Consider the following 24,196-nt stretch of genomic DNA (forward strand, 5'->3'; position numbering starts at 1 on the left):
CCAGTTCTTGAGCTCACCTATTCAACAGCCCTGAGCAGCTGTGTTGTGGTGCTTGCTGATTTACATTGTGAAAGACTCACAACCAGAAGGGTTAGTCACATTAAGCATTATGGGCCAATTACATAGCAGGACAATTAATTAATGGAAACAGTTTTAAAACACTCACTATATATTTATTTATCCACACATATTTCAGAAACTATGCATACACACTAAGGGGAGATACACAAAAAATATTCTCATTGGGGGATCCCTGGGTGGCTCAGCAGTTTAGCGCCTGCCTTTGGCCCAGGGCGTAACCCTGGAGTCCCAGGACGAGTCCTGCGTCAGGCTCCCTGCATGGAGCCTGCTTCTCCCTCTGCCTCTCTCTCTCCCTCTCTCTCTCTGCGTCTCTCATGAATAAATGAATAAAATCTTTAAAAAAAAATGTTCTCATTGAAACTCCAGAACAATTGTGAAAGCAAGATAGCTTGATCCTACTTTACAATTGAGGAAACTGAGATCCCAAGAATTTGACCACCTAAATCCAAAAACATAGGCCTAGAAAGTAGAAGAACACAGTTATTCTAAATCTAGTGCTTTTTCCAATATCTTGCTGTTTCCTCACACTTGCCATTTAAATTGATGGTGGCTCTCAATCTGTATGCCGCTGAACATTTCAGGAGTGTCCAACTAAACAGCAAGCAATGTTCCGACTTCATTTATGCTATATACTGCATACTGTCAGGGGAATGCTAAAACACAGGCATTGTGCAGGGTATGGCTTGCTTGGAATTGCGCATCATTGGGATTCAGCCTCCCCATTTTATAGGTATGCAATTGTTCAAAGGATATAGACTTGTTGGGAGCATAAAATGAGACAATGCATGTGAAGACTTTTTGATAATATAAGATATTGTTTCTGTTTCAGAGGAAGAATTAGAAAATTTTCCTTAAGATAGTTCTTTGAATACTTGTTCTGTGCATCCCACAACTATGATATAAACGCCCTGGGTGCACTGAAGGGGGCACTTGGCAGGATGAGCACTGGGTGTTATGCTAAATGTTGGCAAATTGAACTCCAATAAAAAAAAAATTAAAATAGGGATCCCTGGGTGGCGCAGCGGTTTGGCGCCTGCCTTTGGCCCAGGGCACGATCCTGGAGACCTGGGATTGAATCCCACATCGGGCTCCCAGTGCATGGAGCCTGCTTCTCCCTCTGCCTATGTCTCTGCCTCTCTCTCTCTCTCTCTCTGTGTGTGTGTGACTATCATAAATAAAAATTAAAAAAAAAATTAAAATAAATAAATGCCCTGGGTGTTAAAAGTATATTCTACTTGTCTTTGACACTGCAATTGCACCCAGAATAGCACGTGATATTTCCAAGAAACCCCAAAATTTATTGAATTAAGTCATAATTCCTCATATTTAATTATGATGATGATTGCTAGACTTTGTTGGGCACTTACTATGTGCCAGGCATTGTGTTAAGTGTTTGGTATTTACGGATTCTTGTGATTTTTATACCAACTCTTCATTTTCCAGGTAAGGAAACAGGCAGAGAGAGGTGAAGAGAACTGCTCCAGTTCACACAGCAAGTCAGTGGCAGACCTGGGATTTTTAGCTTTGGCAGTCTGACGCATGTCCCCATGGCAGTACTCTGTTCATAAGGCTTATTCAGAATGTGTGAACAGTCCTAAATTGTTCATAAGCACCATCATATCCATCCTCTCATCTGCTCCTCATCACAATTCCATAACATAGGCAGGATTATTCCCAGTTTAGGGATGAAAACACCAAGGCTCAAGGCCACACACTTGATTGAGAAAATCACCATAGTCTTTTATTACAGAAAGTAGCATTTTGCTTTGTCTTCACTCAGGAAAAAATACACATATCTGAAAAATTCCAGGAATTCTCAGAGCAATTACAGAGTCTCTTGCTACAAACACAACAGAACCTTCTTCAAAGCACCACGCATGCTTGGAAGAACACACACATAAAAGTGTAATTTGAACACTTGTCGGTTTTACCCCCTTGTTGCAAGAGAAGAAGAATGTTTATGCACCAAAAAAATCTAGCTGCATTTCCCAGTTTAATTAGTTTTGTCAAGTGCCTGCAATGTGATTTCCATGTTAATTTCCTCATATCCCATTTCAGTTTCTTTATATTCCACTTCAATTATTTGCTTAAAAATTGAGAGTCACAATGACTGTGTTCAAATTCCACTGAACTCAACTGACATTTACTGATGCTCTGTCAGGCTCTAGCCCTGCAGAGCTTCCATGCCCCCTGCACGCCCATCACAGACATCCCTAATCGATCAATACTCCTTCCTCCACCCCACACTATCCTGGGAAGTATAAACCTCAAAATCATACTCCACAAGGCTTTTCCGGGCAGCCACTCCCAACTGACAGACACAGACACAAGATAATGAAAACTATCTACAATCCAGATGTTTAGATACTTTCTTGCAAATTCCCTTCCCATTTTATTCTCGTAAGGTAGAGGTATCTCAATTTTTAAACATAAGGTGGCTCACAGAGGTGAAGGGTCCTACCCACATGTTAGATATCACACTCGTGAGAAGTCTCCCTGGCCTCTCACATTCAGTGTAAAATTCGACCTTTTGATCATCTGTAGGCCTGGCCCACCGTGCATCTGCTTTCCTGGTCTCTGAGGAGGAGTGCAAAAGGGAAAAGGGAAAGCAATCTCTGCTAAGTTAGACTGATCCCTGGTGGTAAATAAGTGCTCTCACATTAGCCTGGAACAGCGTTTATTCTGTACTTTATAAGTGAAACAGTCAGTTATGGAAAGAGTCTTTTAAAATCAAGGCCCAACATCATCTCATTTAATTTTTACATCATGAGTCTTTTTTTTTTTAAAGATTTTATTTATTTATTCTTGAGAGACATACAGAGAGAAAGAAGCACAGACACAGGCAGAGGGAGAGGGAGAAGCAGGCTCCATGCAGGGAGCCTGACATGGAACTCAATCCCAGGTCTCCAGGATCGCACCATGGGCTGAAAGCAGTGCTAAACCACTGAGCCACTCAGGCTGCCCCATCATGAGTCTTTGAGTTAGCCATTATCATCCTCAGTTTGTGAGGAAGCTGAGGCACGGAGTGGTTAGGTAATTTGCTAAAGGTCACACAGCTAGTTTAGTGATGTTCAAGATGCAAACTCAGATCTTTCTACCCTTGTGTAAGTCTATTGAATGAACTGTTTTTTTTTTTCTGATCTCTTCTCTCTTTTGCCTTTAGAACATAAATATTTAAGCTAATTAACCAAACAATAATTTATTTCTTATTTCATCTCCTTCTTCTTTATCTCCTCCCAAAAATGTTTTATTGAGCAAAAGTTTTATTAACAAATATATGGTTGCATGTTTACATATTTAACAAATGTTCTCTGAGCCTTGTACAGGGACCATAAGGTACAGAGATGAGTCACAGACACTTTCTGACTCCAGGGAGCTTACATTCTGGTGTGAGGACGACTGACCAGTCAGAAGACAATGAAAACACAATGTGATTCTAATAACGGAAATACAGGGGATTAGGAAGCACCATATCTGGGTTCTGGGCCTACTCAGAAATAACCAGGGTAATTAATATAGCTGTGGAAACAAACAACCCTCAAATTTCAGTGGCTCAACACAAGTTTATTTCTCATATCACAGTCTGAAGTGTGCTGGAAGATTCTACTCCGTGGGGTAACTCAGGGACTTAGACTCCTCCACCCTGTGTCTCTGCCATTCTGGGGGCTTCTTCAGAGTCCTCCACTGGGTCCCCCCCAGTCTGGCCCACCAATGGTTGGGAAAAGAGAAGGTGTTGCAGATTGTTTGAGAAGGTTTAGAGCCAGGCCTAGAAGAGGAGTGCATCCCACATGCCAGTGTCTACCTAGCCCGTCTTACCTTGGAGCCTCTAGAGTGTATGACTAGATGCTCCTCTTCCTTAGTACATCCCCAAATTTTCTTAGATATAGGGGGCCACATGGCTGGGTTTTGGCCCTGAGTCATCCCTCAGAGGAGCGTCCCCCAACCCACTTCAGACTGATGTGAAGAATAAACTTTTGTAGTGTTTAGCCATTGGGTTTTTAGAGTCATTTGTTATAGCAGTTTTTGCTAACTTGCCCAAAGAGAAGTCCCATTTCCTTTACTGTAAAATGGAGCAAACAATATCCTGCCATGAGGACCAAATAATAAAATGAGTGTGAAAACTCCCATGTGATCTAAAGTAGCATGATTAGCATTTTAATTTTACCCCAGAAAAGCAAACAGAATTCCAGGTGTAGAGACATGGTGGGATGCTAAATGGGATGCTTAAACGGGAAATCCAGGCTCTTTCAGAAGACCGTATCAGTGCTAGCCTGAGCCACATACTCTATAGAGAGTGGAGTTGTTTTTTTCTTTTTTTTTTTTTTTCCTGGGCTTCTTTTCATAAAAACAACCCTGTACACATGTATTGATTCTTTAACTAAGACACAAGTGATCTTCCTAGCAAAGGATCTACCAGACAGTAGATGTCACACAGAATCAGGCAAAGACTCCTTCCCATACATCTGTATGGTTGTTTCCAACTCAATAGTTGCTCCCTGCTTCTGTCCCATTGCCCCCAATTCATATGAATAACATGAGTAACAGTCAGTGGTGTGCCAGAGCCAGCTCACATCAGCTCAAAAGAATCGACCTTGGCTCAATTGTGCACATCAGTTCCTAAGTTTTCATTCAGTGATGTCACATTAACTTGAAATCAGCCCTGGGGGAGGTGCTATACCATGGAAATGAACTAATGTGCAAATTGTGCTTTTTCTTTCCCCCTTGTCCTCCTCCTCTTCTTTTGTTTTTTATATGAGAAGTCACATATAAAAATATACCAGCACAACATTGATAATAACAAAATTAATAGTAATAAGAATAACAGCTATCATTTCCTTAATGGTCAGTGTGTGCCAGGGCTCCAGACATAATAAATGCTAGATATTTATAACCTCATTTATTTCTCATAACAGCCATGCAAGTGAATGTGATTGTGTTGCTGCTACTCCAGCAGGGAAATTGAAGCTCAGATAAGTCAAATAATTCGCTGAAAGACATGGGACAAGGAACGGAAAACCAGGTTTTGAACACGTTTCTACCTCACTTGAGTTTCAGATTATTTCTAGCCTATTGTGTTAGATAAAAGGACAATTTGAGCTTCGAAATTGGATAAAGGTTATTATAAGTTTGCTTCTACCCAGGAAGAGGAAATGGAATAAAATACTTAAAATATTTCTGTCTTTGTGTAATTACACGAATTTGTAAAAACACTCACTCGCAGTGGATGTCAATCTGCTGGGGGTCACTCTGGGGGAGTCTAAGCAGGAGCAGCCATCGCCCTGCTGTTTTAGCAGGTAGGGAGGTTGCATTCATGACATTGGGTGGTTTGCCCTGTGCCAAACAAAGATGGCAGACACAGATGTGGCTCTGGGGCCCTGGGTCTTCCGGCCCACTGCTTGGTTACAATACTTGAAATAGTGCACTGTGACAGTCTCCTGTCCCCATAAATGATTGCTTATTGATGAATCTACCTCCATCCACCCCATGGGAGAGTCTCTTGGCGGAAAATTCAGAGATTTTCCTCTCGGTGCCTCAGGAGTAGATCATGAGGGTTATAGGCAACTGATGGATGTTTTAAAATGGCTATTAAATAACTGAGTGATGTCAGGGAATGGGTTACTTGACTGGCAGAGGGATGATGAACACAGAGGCTGGCAGGGTGAGGCCTGGGCCCCAAGAAAGAAAGAAACGGACCAAAAAAAAAAAAAAAGGCAGGAGAAGAAGAAAGGAGGGGACATGGCACTGGGAAGTAGTGGTCACTGGACAGTAGCTTCAGGTGCTTTATGGCAGTTGCCCAGGACCTGCACTAAGCTTGGCCTTCATAAGTCTACTCTGAATGTAATGCTTTTTAATTAGCAGGATGGCAGGCTCCTTTTGTGAATCCATTAAGAGAGCCTGAGTCCAGGAAGAGGGAGCAGGGAGGCAGCTGCCCATCAGTAGCCTTGGCTTCCGCTATGCGGAAATGACCAGTGCCAGATGGAGCCCACGAGCCTGAGACAGAGACATGTGTCTTGGTCCTTCTGGTCCAACACTGTTCCTTTGACCCTGTGGAGCAACTATCTTTCCTCTTCAGAGCCCATCCTGCATCACAACTGGCCCCGGGCACCCCTGTTGTTCACATCTCTGTGAACCATCCACCCCATCCCACTTCCTTCCTCCCTATGTATTCAAGCTCTTGGCTCATTTTCCTAATTCCTATTTCCATTTTGCACCCCTCCCCCCCAGGCCTGACACTTAACTCTTGGCTCCGAAGTCTGGCTTTAATCCTTGGTCACAATTTGTACTTCTGATGATGCTGCCTTTGGCCTTAACTGGACAAACATCTTGTCTAGTCCAGCCCAGCTATCACAGACATCCCCGACAAACATGTCCTAAACAGGGACCCAGCCTCTCTGGCTTCTATTAACTCCTCTAAGGAGACTGTATTGGTTATGATGTTTATGTTCCCCACATCTGTTCTTCCCCAAGATGATCTATCTACTCAGTGTTTACTCTGTCTTGCTGCACCAAAATCACCCATGATGCTCCCTGGAAATCCAATATCCCAGCTTGCTTCAGACTCTTTTTCTAAAAGCCTCAGAGTTTGTTCTAATGTGTGGCAGCGTCGAGAATCACTGGACTAAGCCAGCCTGTTACTCCCACTTCCCTTGCAAGTAAACAGGTCTGAGCTTAAATCCCAGGGGCAAGGGACATCAAGGAGAAATTGGGGACTTCTGCAAGAAAGACACAGACAGAGGTGCAGCCCCTTTTCAGCATCAGGATGTGTTACATCAAGATATGAGGTAGAGAATTGCTGCTGCTACCCTGCCACAGATGAAGGGAAACAGCCTAAGGCAAAGCCAACCTATGAAGGGTGGAGTGTTAGGTGGACAATGGACACTGAGTCCAGTGAGGTGGAAAGACGCTGGATTCCTATCACATCCTTGAGCCAGGGAACCAACCTGACCTTGAGTCTTGTCATCTAATGAGGTAATATAGACCTTTATCATTTAAGTCAGAGGTCCACATTTTTTTTTCCTGTAAAGGGCCAAAAAAGTAAGTATTTTAGGCTTTGCCAGTCCTACAGTTCTTGAAATAGCTAGTCTGCCCTTGGAACATGAAAACAGCCATAACAATACATAAGTGAATGGGTATGGCTGTGTTCCAATAAAACATGGTCTGCAAATACAGGCAGAGGGCTAGATACAGCCTGTGTGCTGGATATAGCCTATGTGCAGCTCATGGTGATGCAAATATGATTTCCCAACATTAAGGCTACATTACTGCCCCTTTCCATCCTGCTGAGCCCCAAATGTACATCTTCATGTAACCATTCATCAAATCCTTCTTGAGGTCCTACAGGCACCTCCAATTCAACATCTTCAGAACTGACCATCTCTAGGTCTGCTTCTCCTCTTGCATTCCCCACTTCTCAAGTGGCACCATCACCTTGAGCCACTCAAACTCAACTCCTTGTCTCATCTTTATTGCCTGTGTTATTAGTCACCCAGCCACCATGTTCCATCAGCCCTAACTGTAAAATATTTCTCAGTCCTCTATTCATCCCAAATATTTACTTTGTGCCAGGCACAGTACTGGGAACTGAGAACATAACCACAAAGCAGATGCAGTTCCTGCCCTCACAGAGCTTAAGATAAAAAATCTTTGATGTACAATAAATGACAGCTGGTACCCACCGTTACTCAGACCTATTATGGGTCAGGCTCTGCACTAGGCACTTTCCAGCAAAGGCTGATCTTCAAGGCACACCTGAGTGTGCATATTATTATCTCTTATTCATAGATAAGGTAACTGAGAATTCTAAGGATTGACTCACTTCCCATGGTCACAGCAGCACAGTCATGGCAGCACCAGAACAGGAGATAGATCTGTCCCCACACCAAAGCCTGCCCCCGCTCCACTACCTCATCCCCTGCTTGTCCATTCCAGCACCAGGATGGCTTTTTGAATCCCATTATCACTTTGGGAATTCTTGATCAATGAGTACCCAGAATGACACCTGGATATCACTTTGGCAAAAAAGCCCATGATGAATGTCTCATCAGCACAAGAGCTGTGCAATTAGGCATAGGCTGTTCAAGCATCCGTGTTGGAAGTCAGTCACTCTGTTTTCTGCCAAATAGGATGGCCACCTGTGCCCTGGCAGAACTTTACCCCAGAAAACTGAAAACCCAAGTGCTGGAGGGTGGAGGCTAGAAGTTCTCAGCAAGAGGCTCTTTCCAAAGTCAGCCTCTGGCTGCATGGGCCCCACCATCTTCCTGTCCTGTGGCACATTTGAAGGAGGGTGATTGAGGAACTCAGCCCTAGAACCAGGTGGACCTGCACTTAAATCCTGCTGCAATCTCAGACAAGTCACCAAATCTCCCCTTGCCTACATCTCCACCTCAGCAACTGGGATTAAGCTGCCTACCTGTCAGGGTGATCGGGGGTGGAAGGCATGGAGGTTTGAGAAGGGAGAGCATAGAGCAGACCTGAACCAGGGCTCAGTGGGTGGCAGCCACCTTCCCTGCTCTGGGTGCTCATGGGCCTTGGCAGCCCCTCCAGCTGGGGCTGGTAGAGGAGGGTATATGAGGCTCTCTGAGTAGCTCAGAAGTCGGAGCCCAACGCAGGTGGAGCTCTTGCCCTCCTCAGGGCTGCTGCCTTCTCCGTTTCGAATATCTGGCTAACTGCTTTGCAGGGACATTACATGTAATTATCATTGCTCTGTGGGGTGATTATCCCCCAGGTAAAGAAACTGATGCTCAGAGAGGTTAACACCTTACAGCTGGCAGGTGGTAGTTAGGACTTGAGCCCCACTTTTCAAACCCCAGAGTTTAATAAGCATTGAACCATGCCACTACCCTGCTTCCCATCTTCAAACCCCATCTCGCTTATTATCCGATGGGTAGTTGGCAGTATTCTGATGGCATGCATACCTCAGCTTGTTTAATTCACCAGGTCCCCCAAGTTTGGGTCTGTCTCTCATTCTCCTTAGCGGCTTCCTACTCCCCACTCCTCCAGCCACGTATGAGAGTAACAGCTAATGTCTGCATGCCTACCTGCTCAGCTAAAACTTAAAAGACCCCCATTTACAGGACAACTAGCTGACAGCCAGGCACTGTGCTTGGCACTTACCTTATTTACTCTCCATAATAATACTTATGTAGGCCTCGTTGAGCCACTTTTCAGAAGGCTCAGAAAATGACAGTTATTGAATGAATATAGGTGGAATTCACAGATAAAACTCTGTTCACTGTGCCTGTGCTTTTTCCTCCATTCCAAGTGCTTTTATCCCCCAATTAGGCACTCATATTCCCTTCCTCTCTCTTCTCTCTCTCCCTCTCTCCTTACCTACCCCCCTTTCCCCCCTCCTATCTTCCCCTCCCTCTCTCTCTTTCTGGCTTCCCTTAGGTAGCTGGGGCTACTCACCAGCTATCAGCATCTTGGGATCTAGCCTGCCCTAATGACTACAGATCTTAGAGCTCTGAGTTCTCAAATCTTGGTTGCCTAGTAACAAGCCCCACCTCCCTTGCCCCTCCCACAGCCCCCAGTTCCATCCCCAGCCTGAAATAATGGACTTCTGGCTACTCTGTTATCCTTCAAAAATGTGCACTTAACCAATGTTTTTAGTATAAAATCACTGGCCACCAGAGCCAGGGACTCAGAATGGGCATTTTGCCAGAGGCCAGGACCTTAGAGATACAGCAGACAAGAAAAGGCCTGGGGACCAGCTGACTTGGACTTTCTAGGACCAGGGATGTATTAACAAATGTTCATTGGGTATTCAGATTCCAGCCATAATGCATATTAGGAGCTCTCTGCAAAGAGCACTCCACTATGAGTTTTACTGATATGATGCCATCAGCCCAAGGCCACCCCTCCCTCACCACACCCCCAACTTTTTTTTTTGTCTGTCAAACTCTCACTGATCATCCTTCATCTTATGAGAAACTTTGACTGCCCCCACACCCCATCACAGACTTGAGTCCATTTTTGTGCTCTCATATCAAGTGTTAACATCTATCAACTACTCACCAGATAGCACTGGAATTTGTTATGTACATGGCTGTCTCTTCTACAAGCCTAGGTAAGTTCTGCAAGGGCAAGTAATGTGAATTCTGCAAATCTTAGTACAAGGCATGGGGCCCACTGAGTGTTTTTTAGGATAGGAAGACAAAAGAGAAGATGTAAGAAAGAGAAGGAATAGAAAAAGGGGAGAGGAAAAGAAGAAAGGGGGAAAAGAGAAAAAGGAAAATTACAGAAGTGGAAGAATGAAGGAAGGTAGGGAGGTAAGAAAAATAAAGCAGAGGGAAGAATGGCATGCAATCTGCTCTGCTAGGTCTTAGGAGGGGTCACATAGATGAATAAAACCAAGTCCTTCCTCTATCACAGTCTACTTGGGGAGACACAGTCAGGGAAAGATGAAGAAAGTTTGGAGAACAGGCAGGGAAGTTCTATGAGCTGGAGTAAGCCAGTTGCAAATCCCAGTGCAGGTCACTATGCCTATCCAGTTGATGGATTTCAGACCCGCAGAACCTTCTTCTGGATTTGGTGACCGTGATAAAGTTAGAGCCTGGTTAAGCATGGGTTTAGTAGATAGATTCTTCTTTCTTACAATCTTATCCAAAAAGCCTGAAATATCTCATGAGCACTGCCTAGTACATGCCTTGTACACAGTAAATGCTGCAATATTTATGGAATAAACAAAAGCCATAAAAACTTATTAGGAAATACAGGATCTTATTTCGAGGATCTCACAGGCACACAACCTGATTTTTGAATGGTTAAATGAAGGAGTAGTGTGATTCCTGATACCCTCCCTAATGCCTGACACACAGTAGGTAAATATGCATTGAAAAGAAGACCCATATAAATCTCAGCTTCACCATAAACTAGTTGAATGACCTTGAACTAGTTACAATCTCTCTGGGCCTCAGTTTCTTCATCTATAAAATGAATGGCCATGATATAATAACCTCTAAGATGCCTCCAAACTCTAATATTCAGAGATTCTAAAAAAGGCTCAGGATATTCTGATGGCCAAAAAAAATGAAGGGTACTTCAGACTACCAGGGAAATTCACATTTTATTTATTTTTAAATTATGGGAAAGTTCTTTGGCCAGCTACAGAGGCCCCATTCACTGGTGGAATAAATGCCCATGACTTCAAAGCTATAACATGAGGTATTAAATTTAGAAAATAGAAAAGGAATAAAATTGTGCTTTCCTGCTTATATGCTTCTAGTCTTATTAATTAACCATTTTCATGCCACCACTAATGTGATTGATTTTTTAGCCATAGAAGACAATATTTAGCATAGGAAAAAGAGAATAAATTGACATTTATGACCTACCTATCATTAATTATTATTTTTCAGTACCTACTATATGTTAGATAGTAGGTCAGAAATATTCCTTATGGTATCTCATTTCACATCTATATGTACACCATGAGGCAAGCATTTTTCCCCCAATTTACAGATGAGACATCCAAGACCCAATAGGATGTGGCCTGTCCAGAGTAATACAACTAGTAAGGTAAATTTGAACCCAAGTCTGATTTTTGGACCAGTATTTTTTCGATTGTATCACTTCTGAAATATTCCAACTAAGTAAATGGCTCCCCATCAGTGGGAATAATCAAGCACCAACTAGAGATGCTGTAAGAGGGATCATTGTACTGGAGTGAGCAGATCCTGCATGGTTGGATTGCATAACCTTGTAAGTCCCTACCAAACTGAGAATTAATGATCCTATGACCTTAAGTCACTACAAGTAGAGTAATGAGAAGTGAATATCACTAAGCACCCTTCAACTGCAGAGGATTTGAAATGTGTGATATCTTTTTTCTTTTAATGTTTCCTACAACTATCTTTGTTCCAAGAAGAATACTCTCTCTTTCAAATTCAGAAAAATCCACATCCTGACCCCTCCCCACTGCTATCATTGTTCCATTCTTCTAATGACCCACTCTAACCACAGAATCATTATTCTGCATTAACACTGGTCTGTATAGTCCCAGGAGGTAGAATGAGGAATGTGAAATTTAATTCACTAGCATAGGAAATATCCACCTGTAATCCCAGGCAACATTAAACTGGGCTACTCTGCTTGATAATGAGCCCCTCCTTTTTACTGGATGTGTTCAAGAAAGTGCTTAAATACCACTTTTACATGAAGCCATGGCCACTAATCACCTAAAATAACTCTTTTTCTACTTTTTTACAGCCATTATTGCTAGAGTTCTTGTAAGGAACTTTGAATATATTTGAGCTTCCTGGCTAGACAATAAACTGAGGACAGAGAATATGTCTCCTTGTAAGGAACTCTGTATAACAGAATGCTTCCTAGGAAGAAATCAGCAGCAGCAGCGGCTTCATTATTATTAGTATTTAATCAAGGGAAATTCCAGCTATTTCTCCAATAAATATATAACTTCAACTTAGACTGGGTCTTCTGTGAATGGATCCCTCCAAGAAAAGATTAGAGCAGGCCCTGTAGGCAAATCCTTCCCCTCCCAAGGTGACCTGATAACACACTGACCCCAGTGAGAAAGTGAGTGAAACTACTGAGATCAAGGGATCTCCTAAGAAGACAAAGACCAGGACTCAACTAGTTCCCAAATGAGGTCAACCAACAAAGCAAGTGTTGCAGAAGTGAAGTTCCCATAAAAAAAAAGATCATTTGAGTATGTGACCCAAGGGCAAACCATAGCCTGAAGGCTGATGGAAAAGGCTGGTTTGAATGCAGCCTGTGATAGAAACTGGAATTCCCTCCAGGACTAATCTTCCTAGTGTGCTTGTCACGCACTGGGCACAGGTGCCGAGCAGGTATGTATAACCTACACGGCCATTTGCTATGCGCCAGTCTCCATTCTAAAAGTTTTTCATACAGGGGTGCCTGGGTGGCTCAGTCCATTAAGCATCTGCCTTTGGTTCAGGTCATGATCCCAGGGTCCTGGAATCAAGCTCTAAGTTGGGCTCCCTGTTCAGCAGGGAGTCTTCTTCTTCCTCTCCTTCTGAAGCTCCCCCCATTCATGACCCCCCCTTGCCCATTCTCTCTCAAATAAATAAATAAATAAATAAATAAATAAATAAATAAATAAAATTTTTAAAAAATAAATGCTTTTCATAGATAGACTCTTCCCTCTGTGAGGTAGTTAGGTGATATTGCTACTTTATGGATGATGAAACTGAAGGTCAGAGAGTGGTAATTCACCCAAGTTCCCATGATTAGCAAGTATTAGAGCCAGGACAGAGCCCCAGATATTCCCAATAAAACCACTGGTTGGGAGACTTCTAAAGAGGAATAAGGAAATTCCTATCAATAAGAGTAGATGGGGCTCCATAGGATTTAGTGGAAAAATAATGACATGCATTATTTTAAGCATAGATATATGACACCCATAGCTGGAAAAATGGGAGAAAACATGAAATGTGGCCCAAAGACCAAAACAAGGATAGTGACAAGAGGGCAACTTGTATTGTCAGAGCAGAGCTGGATCAAGAGCATGGAAGTCTATGGGCAAATGTAGGAGTGGGTACAGTGCAAAAATCAGAAAATCAGGCAAAATGAAAGCAGGAACTAGTGGACTTAAAGGGGCAACATGTAATGAGCTGGATCAATTCTAAGCAATATGTATTCCATTGGATTGAGATTATGTGAATTTAAGAGTTGAGGTTGCCATTATGCTCAGAAGAAGCTAAGGGGCTGGGGATCAGAGGTATAGAATAGTTTGGTCAAGATAGTCTTCTTTCTTTTCTTATAAAGCAAAGCTATTCCCAACCGTTTAGAGAAGGTGGCTTCCAAGAGGTTGGCAGAAGGTTCATCTTGCTAGGGAACTCAGGCTATTAGATGTCCCGAGGAGCATAGAGAGAGCCCATGAGGAAAGCCCTTAATAAAATTCTTCCTCAGAAGTCAAGCCTCTAACCTCAAAGCACCTTGATGCCTTGAGGATCTGCTGGCTCTTGACTTTATCCTGTAACATCACACAAGGGCTTTCCAAGACGTCAGGTTGCAAATAATTGCCCCATGCATACTTCCCAACTTAATCTGCTGGTAAGTCACAACTGATACTCAAGAATCTCCTCTTTGATTTTCAGCTTGAAGGACAGAAATGCAAAGGAGATGCCTGGGGGGTGCTGGAGAGGCCATCAGGAAGCCAAGTGAGATTCAAGCAAGCAAGCTTGTGCCTTGAGAGGGTGGGCCTGGATTTCAGTTGCACAGCTGCCTCCAGGAACTCCAGGAAAGTCCCTTCCCCCCTGACCTTCAATAAGAGGACAGGACTTAATGACCTCTAAGGTCCCTGTAATTTGCCTGTTACTGTCATTACTATCGATACGAGTGTGCTAACAGCGATGACTCATGATGTATTTGAAATGTGCTTACTTTCAAATTTCCTGCTGTCCCTTTAAAATGAGTTATGTTAAAATCAAAATCCTTATCCTTCATACAGTGAAGTATTTGTTAGTATAATAATATAATGGCTTTAAAATACTTGGACTTGCTTCAAAATACTTGAGTCCCAGGACAAGAAGTTTCTAGGAGTCTTAAGTCTTGATTTCAGCTTAGGGCATGATTTCAGGGTCACAGAGAAAGCCCTGAGTTGGGCTCCTCAGCAGGGAATCTGCATGAGGATTCTCTCTCCCTCTGTCCCTCCCCCCAACTCGTGCAGGTTCTCTTTCTCTGTCTCTTTCTCTTTCTCTTTCTCTTTCTCTTTCTCTTTCTCTTTCTCTCTCTCTCTCACACACACACACAGAAATTAATATGTCTTTAAAATAAAATAAAAACTTGAGTCCCTCCCACTACTCCTATTTAATAGATAAAATAGGTAAAATGTTGTGGTTGTTGAAACTGAGTAAGAGGTAAATGGGAGTTTATTATAGGAGTCTCCTCACCTTCATGCATGCTTTCTTTAAATTTTTCACAGTAAAAAATTAAGAAATAAATAATAGAATAGAATATAAATATATTCAGTAGTATAGTCTAGTATAGTCTCTCTCTGCCCTTAGGTTAAAACTCCATGACTTTCCAGCTCACTCCTAGGTAACAGATAGTCCTACAGGATCTTAAAGTCACAAACGCAGTTTCAGTTCAGAAATGAGAATGTCCAGTCCATGGTATAAATCAAACCCTGACCAAGATTTAGTGCCAATCTGACACTCCCAATTCTGGAAATTTTAGTATGGAGACTCACGGGAGAAAAGAGAGGGCACGGCTGGCTGAGCTACATATGATTTCTAGCCCCCATCCCCTCTCTTCCTTACCCTATGCCCCAATCAAGGGTGAAAGGTAAGAAGGGAGGAGGGAAAAGATGTAGGACAGGTCTTACTCATACTTGTATAGTACGTAAACTGGCTTCAGAGGCTCTGGGTCCTACAGATTTTCAAGGCTGCCTCTTTATCTAGTGAGCAATTTTGAGGACTCTAGAACAGTGCTGTCTGATATAATATAATGCAGGCCACATAGGCAAGCCATATTTGTAATGTTCAAATTTCTAGTAGCCACATAGTATAAAGTAAAAAGAAATAGGTGAAAATGATTTAAATAATATATGTTATTTAAACTACCTATTATTTTAACATGTGGTTAGTGGCTCCCATACTGGACAGCATAGTTCAGAGGTCTCCATCCCTGGAGATCTCTTGCTAGGTGACCTGATCATACATCCCATCTCATCTGCAAGAGACGTAGTAGCTTAGTCTTGTCACTCAGGCTTTATTCTCATTATTAATGTCCCTTTTCATTCTTCCAAGTAACCCTGTTTAGATGATGAATCATATTGTCACCCTGCCTATACTTTCTATCCACGAGGGAACTGTTGGCTTCTTCTTCATTCTCATTTCCAAGTGCTCTACCTGAAGTGGGTCAGGCCATTTTCCTCCTAGACCAAGGTTCAGCAAACTACAGCCTATAGATTTAAGAATGAGTTTTACATTTTTAAGAGACAGAAAAAACAAAGATTACATGACATAGATAACACACCTCTTGCAAAGCCTAACTTACTACCTGATCTTTTACAAAATAAGTTTACTGGCCCTTATTCTCTATTTTTGGTGGGTGAAAGGAGGTAAGATCCAAGTTGTCCAAACTCCCACCACTATTCCTTCTGGGACTGAGTTGGGGAAGCAGATCCTTTACCTCTGACCTGATTTGAGGCTAGGACATAGACCCATGCCCCTCCCTTCTTCCCTGATGACTCAGCAAGAACTTTCTGGAAGGAAATCTCATCACTCAGCTCCCTTTGCACTCTCTCAACTCAAAGCCATTTCCTCTAAACATCTGCATAATATAATTTGGCATTTCACTTTGGAACTTCATTTCTGTTATATCTTAGTGTCTAATCAAAATTTCCATATTAAGCTCTGGTTCCTATAGTACCATCTCCACCAAAACTGTCACCATCACCACTCTCACCATCATTCATTATGTGTTTCCTTAAATAGCCTGAGTTTGTTGGGAGGAAGATCTCTTCTGTCTTATTTTTTAATCCCCCATAGCACTTAACATAATGTCTCACACAGCTTACATTCACAATAAACATTGCTTGAATGAAAGAATTAATGATAATTAATTCATACACTCAACACTTCAGCCCAACTAAACAATAAAAATTCTCTGAAGACACTGACATCTTTTCCCTGTGTGCCTTTGCATAGACACTACCCTGTATGTCTTCCTCCCTTCTCTTCTTGTCCACCATTCTCCAAGATGCAGCTCAAATAAAATAGTAATACAACTTTATTAAAAATTAAAATTAAAACTCTCTAATACCCTCAATTAGAAAATCATAGTCTCAGTAAACCTTTCCACATCCACCCTAGAAGAATGTAGCTCTCCTAATCCATAGCCAGTAACACATTTCTCTCCTCTGGTACTTAAAACAGTGTACCTTGTCTGGATGTATAGTTGTCTCTCCCACAGATCTGGACTCTGCCTGTTATAATCACTTAGAAAACCTTTAAAATATACTGATGCCTGGACTCCATTCCAGACCAAGAGAATCAGGATCTCCAGGTTGGGGCCTAGGCATTGGCATTTTCAAAATGCTCTTCCATAATCCAATATGCAGCCAGAGTTGAGAACCATTGTACAAAATGGTGAGCTACCAGAAGGCAAAGACTGTTGCTTCTCTCTGCAACTCTAGTTATTAGCAAAGATTACAATGGAATAAATAGTTGTCAAATGAATGAACTATGAACCTTAATAGAAATATAAAGAATAATTTATATAAGTCTATTAGAAAATGTGAGATAAACAACTATATATTAATCTAATGACCTCTGATTAATTGGACAGGTTTATTTAACCATATTAAGCACTTAAAATGACTAGACCCTCATATCTAACTAAGCAGTTTTCCCAATTGTGGTAAACTTGGCCTTAAAAGAAATACAGATGGCCCTGCAAAAATATGGACATTAGGCAGTTCATTAGCATGGTCTCTAACCAAGTCCGAAAGACAGACCTCCAAAGACCCCTCAGATAATATAGATATATTTCAAGGTTGTTATCCTGCAACTGTCAAGCCCAGTCTTTCGTTGCCCTTCTGCTATGTAATTTATACTTAAGAGAGGCAAGAGAATTTTTTATTAATATGTTTTTCAAGCAACACTCAGCTCTCTTGTAATGATGCTGCCTGTTAGTAGCATTAAGTACAAACATATCTCTTGGTTTTTACTTGTTAATGTGTACCTCTCATGTATTTAGAAATAGCAATAGACGTGGTCATAAGATCGGAAAATTGCTGATGGTCAGGGGAGGACAACATGAAGGCATGCACATATTTGCCAGTAATGAATCTGCAATGAACTGGTGTCATACAATGGAAAGATCACGAAAAAAGCTCTGGGTTTGAGCTGGTCCTTATCACTTACCCTGTGTCCTTGGACAGGTAAACTCACCACTTTGTACTTTGTGCAACTCATCTCAAAAACAGAAGGTAATAAGAAAATCTATTTCAAATGCCCAGCAGTTATTGTATGGGTAAAGTGACAAGTGACAAAAACACTTAATAAAGTATAAACATCTATGCTAATATGCTTGCTTCATTCATTCAGTTGCAAACACTGTCTACACACCTATTGTGTCAGGTACTAAAGGAATACAAATAATAATGATTCTTGTTACCATTGTTATTATAAGGGAGCATACTATTATAATGAAGTTCTTATTATGATATCTTGTGATGGTTAATCTTACATATCAACTTGACTGGGCAACAGAGTGCCCACATGTTTGGTAAAACATTATTCTGGGTGTGTCTGTTTTGGGATGAAATTAACTGTGTTTGTAGACTGGGTAAAGCTGATTTAGTCCTTGGTTATGTGGGTGGGCTTCATCCAATCAGTTGAAGACTTGTATAGTACAAAAAGTTGAGTAAGAGGGAATTTTTTTCTGCCTGATAGCACTGGCTTTGGACATTGTTTTTTTCCTACCTTCAGACTTGAACTGAAGCTTCGGCTCTTCCTGGCTTCTGGACTAGACCTACACATCAGTTTTTCTGGGACTCCAGCTAGCCAACTGCAGATCTTGAGACTTATTAGCTTCTATGATTGGGTGAGTCAACAATAATAATAAGTCTGTGTGTGTGTGTATGTGTGTGTGTTAAACATAAAGAAAACCAATAGAATATATGTGTGTGCATGTGTGTACACATACATCCTATTGGTTTTATGTATACCCACACACACATCCTACTGATTCTGTTTCTCTGAGTAACTCTGACTAAAATGCATCTATGGCAATATAAGCACTTTTGGTCAGGCATGGAGGGGCATCAGAGATAATCTTCTTTAAATAAAATTCCTTACATTGATACAAGTGTTCTTAGTGCATCTAAGAGAAGTCATTATATGAGTCAGTGGTTATTGAAATCAGCTGGCCAGCTTTAAAAACATTGATTCCTAGTCCTGAGACCAGATCTTCTGAATTAGCACCTTAAGAGGGCAGAACCTAGGAATCTGGAGCCCTACCAGTCTCCAAGTATTTCATTTGAGTAACCACATTTGTGAACTTTCCATCTATGTGGTTTGACTGAGGGAACTAGAAACTAAGGATTGGCCTTAGTGTCTGAAAGTACATCACCTCAGGTTCATACATGTGGTTGATCTCTCTTGTCTCCTGCTGAATGCAGATATGCTAGAGAGATAATATATGAGACCTCTACCCATAAATTTAGGGTATATTTATCCTGAACTCAGTTCTGATAATGTTCCTCTTGGATCCAAATGCCTTTGAGGTCTCCCCTTTGTCTACTTAATAAAATCCAATCTCCTTTCAATGGTACCCAAGAATCTCCAAACTGCGACCCCCGGATGACTGCAGCACCATCGTTTCCCACAATCACCCGCGTATACCTTGCAGTCCAGCTACCACAGAGGCTCCATGGATCCTGTTCTCACCTCCACCTGGAGAGCACTATTATTTCTGACCTCCATCCTACAAATTTTAGCTCAAATGGCATTTTATTCTTGTAACTTCCCCAATACCTCTCCTACAGACTGCTTTATATAGCCACATGCATATATGTCTCCCTTTTTGAATGGGATCTTCTCAAAAGTAGGTATCTGCACTTCATGTCTGTGTCCCCAGAGTGCTGAATCAGACACATACAGCAAGATTCATGTATATTAATTGAATAGATTCAGGTTATTTTCATACATGGTCACCAAAAGAGAAAAATTAAGAAGTTGGGCAGTTAGTTGAAAAATCTTGGAAATGATATAGAAAGATAGCATACAGGGTAGGCCAGGCAGCACAGTGTATTGGTTAGAATGCTGAGGCTTTGCAGAGAAAGATATGAGTTCAATTCACAGCTCTCCTACTTGTTAGTCATGTGATGGGTCAAGCCACTTCACCTTTTGTTGTCTCAGTTTCTTCCTCTGTAGATGAGGATGATGACGGTATTATCTCCCAGGGTTCTTGTGAGGTTTAAATATGCTAAGAACTTGGTATAATCATCAGATGGTACCATATTCACAGTAACAAACTGTACTTGCTGCTTCCTCTTTCTTATTATTTTAGCAATATTTTAGCAAGTGAGTACAGGCTTGGACAGTGGAAATCCCTAATTTATAGGTGAATAGAAAAGTGAAAGAGTCCTAAAGCTAACTTATCTGGTGGGCCATTTCCATTTCTGAAGGGTATTTACCTCAGGGGGGGAAAAACAGCCAGAGAGTTATGTCCTCATCTTCTATGAGTTGCCTCTCTTCCCTGATGGATTTCCTTAAGGAATATAGATCCACAGGAGATTTATGTGTGTACTCTGTTTCCCAATAGTTAACGCAACTTATTTGCCACCACTAAGCATTCATTTTCTTCCTAGAGGTCAATTCGCAAGGTGCCTGCTGCTGTCAAGTGCAAGACTGATAGAGCAGTAGCAGCTGACTTGATGTCTAATGTACATGAGGCCAGCCTCCCCTTTGTCTCTGGACTGAAATGAGACATGGGCCAAACTCTAAAATCATCCTTGGAATTGAAAAGTGATCTTAGATATCATTTTATCCAATCCACTACCTGGGTATATGACAAAGCTCAGATGTAGACAGGAGAAAAAAACTTAGAATACAGTACAGAGCTGTGGTTGCCAAAGGCCACTTGTCTGTGACAAAAGCAGCCCTGTTCTGGGTGAAATGAGAAAAGAAGGATAATGTTGTAAGGCTTTCATAAAGGCAAATGGGTTGGATTTTTTTAATCCAAAGTTAAGTTCTTCATACTTTTAAGATATTAAGATTACTTTTCTTTGTAAGACCATGATGGTTAATGCTGATTACTTTCTTGAATAACTTTACCTGGGTAAGTAAACATAGAAAACTCTATGTCCTTCTCCACTGTTTTGTTGTTGCCGTTGTTGTTGCTGATTCTTCAGTTGGCTGCTTTGCTGTTCTATAGATTCTCCAAGAGTTTGGTGCTTTCTGATGTCAAGATTCAGAACAGGAGCTGTGGAGTCAAAAAGACCTAAACTGTTATCTTTGTTCTCCAAGTTGTAGGACTTTGAAAAAATTCGTTTAACTTCTCTGGGTCTCTAAAATGGTCACAATAACAATAATGCCTACTTTATATGATCAATATGCAATGAAGAGGTACCAGATGGCACATGGTTAGCACCGTGCCTGGCACAAAGATGGTGGTGGTGGTGGTGTAAATAGGTTTTTCAGAATTCAGTCATGTAGATAAAATCTTTAAGTCAAGAGCAGTCAGAAGGAACTAAAAAGCATTTAATTTCCATGTGGGATTATTCCTAGATGTAGCCTGTATGCTTTGAGGATTGCTGCTTTTGGATTCAGATAGAATGGATTCATATGCTACTAACCTGAGCCACTTTCTGGTCTAATGATTTTAAATAAGGCAGGTAACTTCTCATAGTCTCTGCTCCCTCATACAGTAGGATACAGTCTTCCCTTATAAAACATCAACATAGTAGGCATTTTGCGCATATCCTTACTTAACATACACAGCAACCCCATAAAATAGATACAATCATTATTGTTATTTGCAGTAATGTTCTATAAAGCTATGTGCATACTAAGCCATTGTTCCTAGGGGGGCTAGGTTCCTGTGAGCCTCTGGTCACAATAATTTCATCAACTGATCAATACATACCTTTATTTATATGTATTTCTTTTTAAAGACATTTTATTTAATAAATGGTTGATTCATTAACATTGAAATCATGTCCAACAGCACTGTAACACACTCCTGAATGAAACTTATCTAACATGTATATTCTCTCTATAAAGCACATCACCGCCTTCTTCTGCTTAGGAACACAAGATAGTACTTCAGTACTATACGTGAGGTTCAACCATAGAAAAAAGTGGAAAAAAAAAGTGAAATCGCCAAAAAAGGGACACAAAAATGTAATATGTAGCACTAAAAAGATCTCACAAAGGACACCTGTTTACAGTATGACCACCAAAACAAAAAGACAGAATATTGACTTGTGTGACCTCAGCTGGGTGCACGCCGACTGGGCAATTTATATTTTTGTCGCTCTGTGCAACAAAAGTGCCACAAAAGTGCCACCAATATCAATCTGGGAATTACAAATAAATTTTAGTAGTTGAGTTCACAAAGAATCTGCAAAAAATAAGAATCAACTGTATTGTTCCACACACAGATGAGGAACCTGATCCTCAGAGAACTTACTTAATACAACTAATTAGTTGTATTTGAAATTAAGTATATATGTTTTCAAAGAATGTTCCCACATTCTTTCCATTACTAATGCCAGCACAAGCACTGCTTATATCCCGGTTACTCTGCCTATGAAACAGTAGAGGTATAAATAGGTACCTTGCAGAGAGATGGTGATGACCAAATTAGCTGATGCCCTTGGAGGTGCTTTGTAAACTGTAGAGGATTACACACATGTGAGAGTTTTATAAGTAGATTCAATTAAAGTGAAGTTTCACTCTCTAGTATTAAGGCTGACAATAATGAGCTCCTTGATTCTTCCACAGTTGAAAGAGACCAAGATGAGAACCAGGACCTTGAGAGGTCCATGGGTGGATAGCCCTTATCCGAGCAAGCAATGAGAAGCTGGTGATTCAGGCTAATTCAACACAGCCTCAGTGGGATTGCTCTTCTAGAAGTCTGAGAGCAAAAGAAGTGCTTACAGTATATTTTAGCTAAAAGATCAAAATGCAGGCTGGATGCACTAAAAAAAGTGTTTCTGATGTCAAGTCCACTTAGAGTTGCTGTTACAAAAATCCATCACCCAGACTACAAAAAAATCAACAGGAGCAGCATTGGCCAGCACTGTGGATATTGGTGAATGGGGATGTTGTCTCAAAGAAAAGATCTTGAAGCTGTTTGCTGTGCTTTAATGAGGGAGGGGGCTTGGAGCCGGTACACTCTGCGTTAATTACAAAAGGGTATTAAAGAAAGTTGAGGCCAGGTTCATCCTAATAAAATGAGAAGAATTAACCATCTCTGGTAAAGAAAAACTGGTAAAAAGGAAAAGAAAGGACTTAAGCATATTCATACCCTTGAACTCACTAATTCCACTTTAAGAATGCTAATAAAATGATCAGACAAGGGAAAATAGTGACACACAAAGATGTTCATAGTGTAGCTGTTTCCCATTTTTAGCTTTTATAAATAATGGGGAAAGGGTTGAAAAATTATGACACATCCATACAATAAACACTAAATGTAATTTAAAATCATTTCAAGAATTTTCAACAACATGCAAAAAATATGTAGTAAGTATACTATTATGTGGGAAAAAAACAGTAAAAGTTTGATACAAAAAGCATGACTCAACTGTGTTTATGTGTGCATTTCTAAAAATAAAACAAAAAATTAAAAGGAAATATGCCAAATGTTAATAATCATTGATTTCTTGTCTCTGAAATTATGAGATATTTTTATTCATTTTTTTATTTCCAAGGTTTCTACCAAAAATATATACCATTATTATTTTTAAGATGGGGGGAGAGCAAACGGCACAATGAAAGTACAATCTAATTTGCTGTCACACTCCACACCAAAAGACTTCTTTGATGAACAGAAGCACAGATTAAACAAGATTTAGCCTGTTCATCTAACAGGTCACTGATCTGTAAAAATATCAGATGTTTTCAGATTTTTCAAATCATTTATTATTAAGCAACTAGTTGGAGTGTAGCCAACTTAATTAAACAAAGAACATGAGATGGCCCCATCCCCAGAACAGCCCCTGGGGGGCCAGGACTCTCCTCTCCTCACCTTTGTACTCCCAGAATCTCATGCCTGAAACAGAGCAGGAGCTCAATAAATATGTATTAAAAGAATGAATACATTGGAAAATATGCTGCCATAAAATCATAGTTCAGAAGCCATCTGTCTTATCTTTCATTCATTCATGTACTCAAAATTTTATTGATGTACTCAAAGTTTTATTAAGTTTTATTAAGCACTTTTTATACACATACATATATATATATACATATGTATATATGTATACACACACACACATAGGCATGGGCAGCCTTCAAGACATGCAATGACCCAGGACTTTCCTAATACATAAACAAAGAACTTCACACAATAAGAAGGTCATGGCTAAAATGTTGAGGGGGTTCACAAGAGGGAGGAATTTCTCCACGTGGAAAGTTCCAAGAAGGCTCCCTAAGAGGGCACAGGACTGAAG

General features: G+C 41.0%; 1 protein-coding gene and 1 long non-coding RNA gene across 20 annotated transcripts in view; one reads left to right on the plus strand and one right to left on the minus strand.

Moving 5' to 3' along the window:
- DAB1 (DAB adaptor protein 1) overlaps nt 1-24,196 on the minus strand; it is a 1,169,270-nt gene that overhangs the window by 899,638 nt on the left and 245,436 nt on the right. For 15 of the 19 annotated variants that reach the window (XM_072820404.1, XM_072820400.1, XM_072820397.1 and 12 more), the window contains one exon: nt 20,853-21,000. The gene's annotated coding sequence lies outside the window, so the exon portion shown is untranslated. Of the gene's footprint in view, nt 1-9,489; nt 9,537-20,852; nt 21,001-24,196 lie in introns of those variants that run through there. The other 4 variants (XM_072820409.1, XM_072820410.1, XM_072820407.1 and 1 more) reach the window with 1 other exon arrangement.
- LOC140630377 (uncharacterized) lies at nt 16,496-23,372 on the plus strand. Its single transcript, XR_012028142.1, has 3 exons — nt 16,496-17,953; nt 18,504-18,618; nt 22,524-23,372. It is a non-coding gene; the product is annotated as an uncharacterized lncRNA (long non-coding RNA).

This window comes from Canis lupus, chromosome 3 (assembly GCF_048164855.1).
Source record: "Canis lupus baileyi chromosome 3, mCanLup2.hap1, whole genome shotgun sequence".
NCBI lineage: Eukaryota > Metazoa > Chordata > Mammalia > Carnivora > Canidae > Canis > Canis lupus.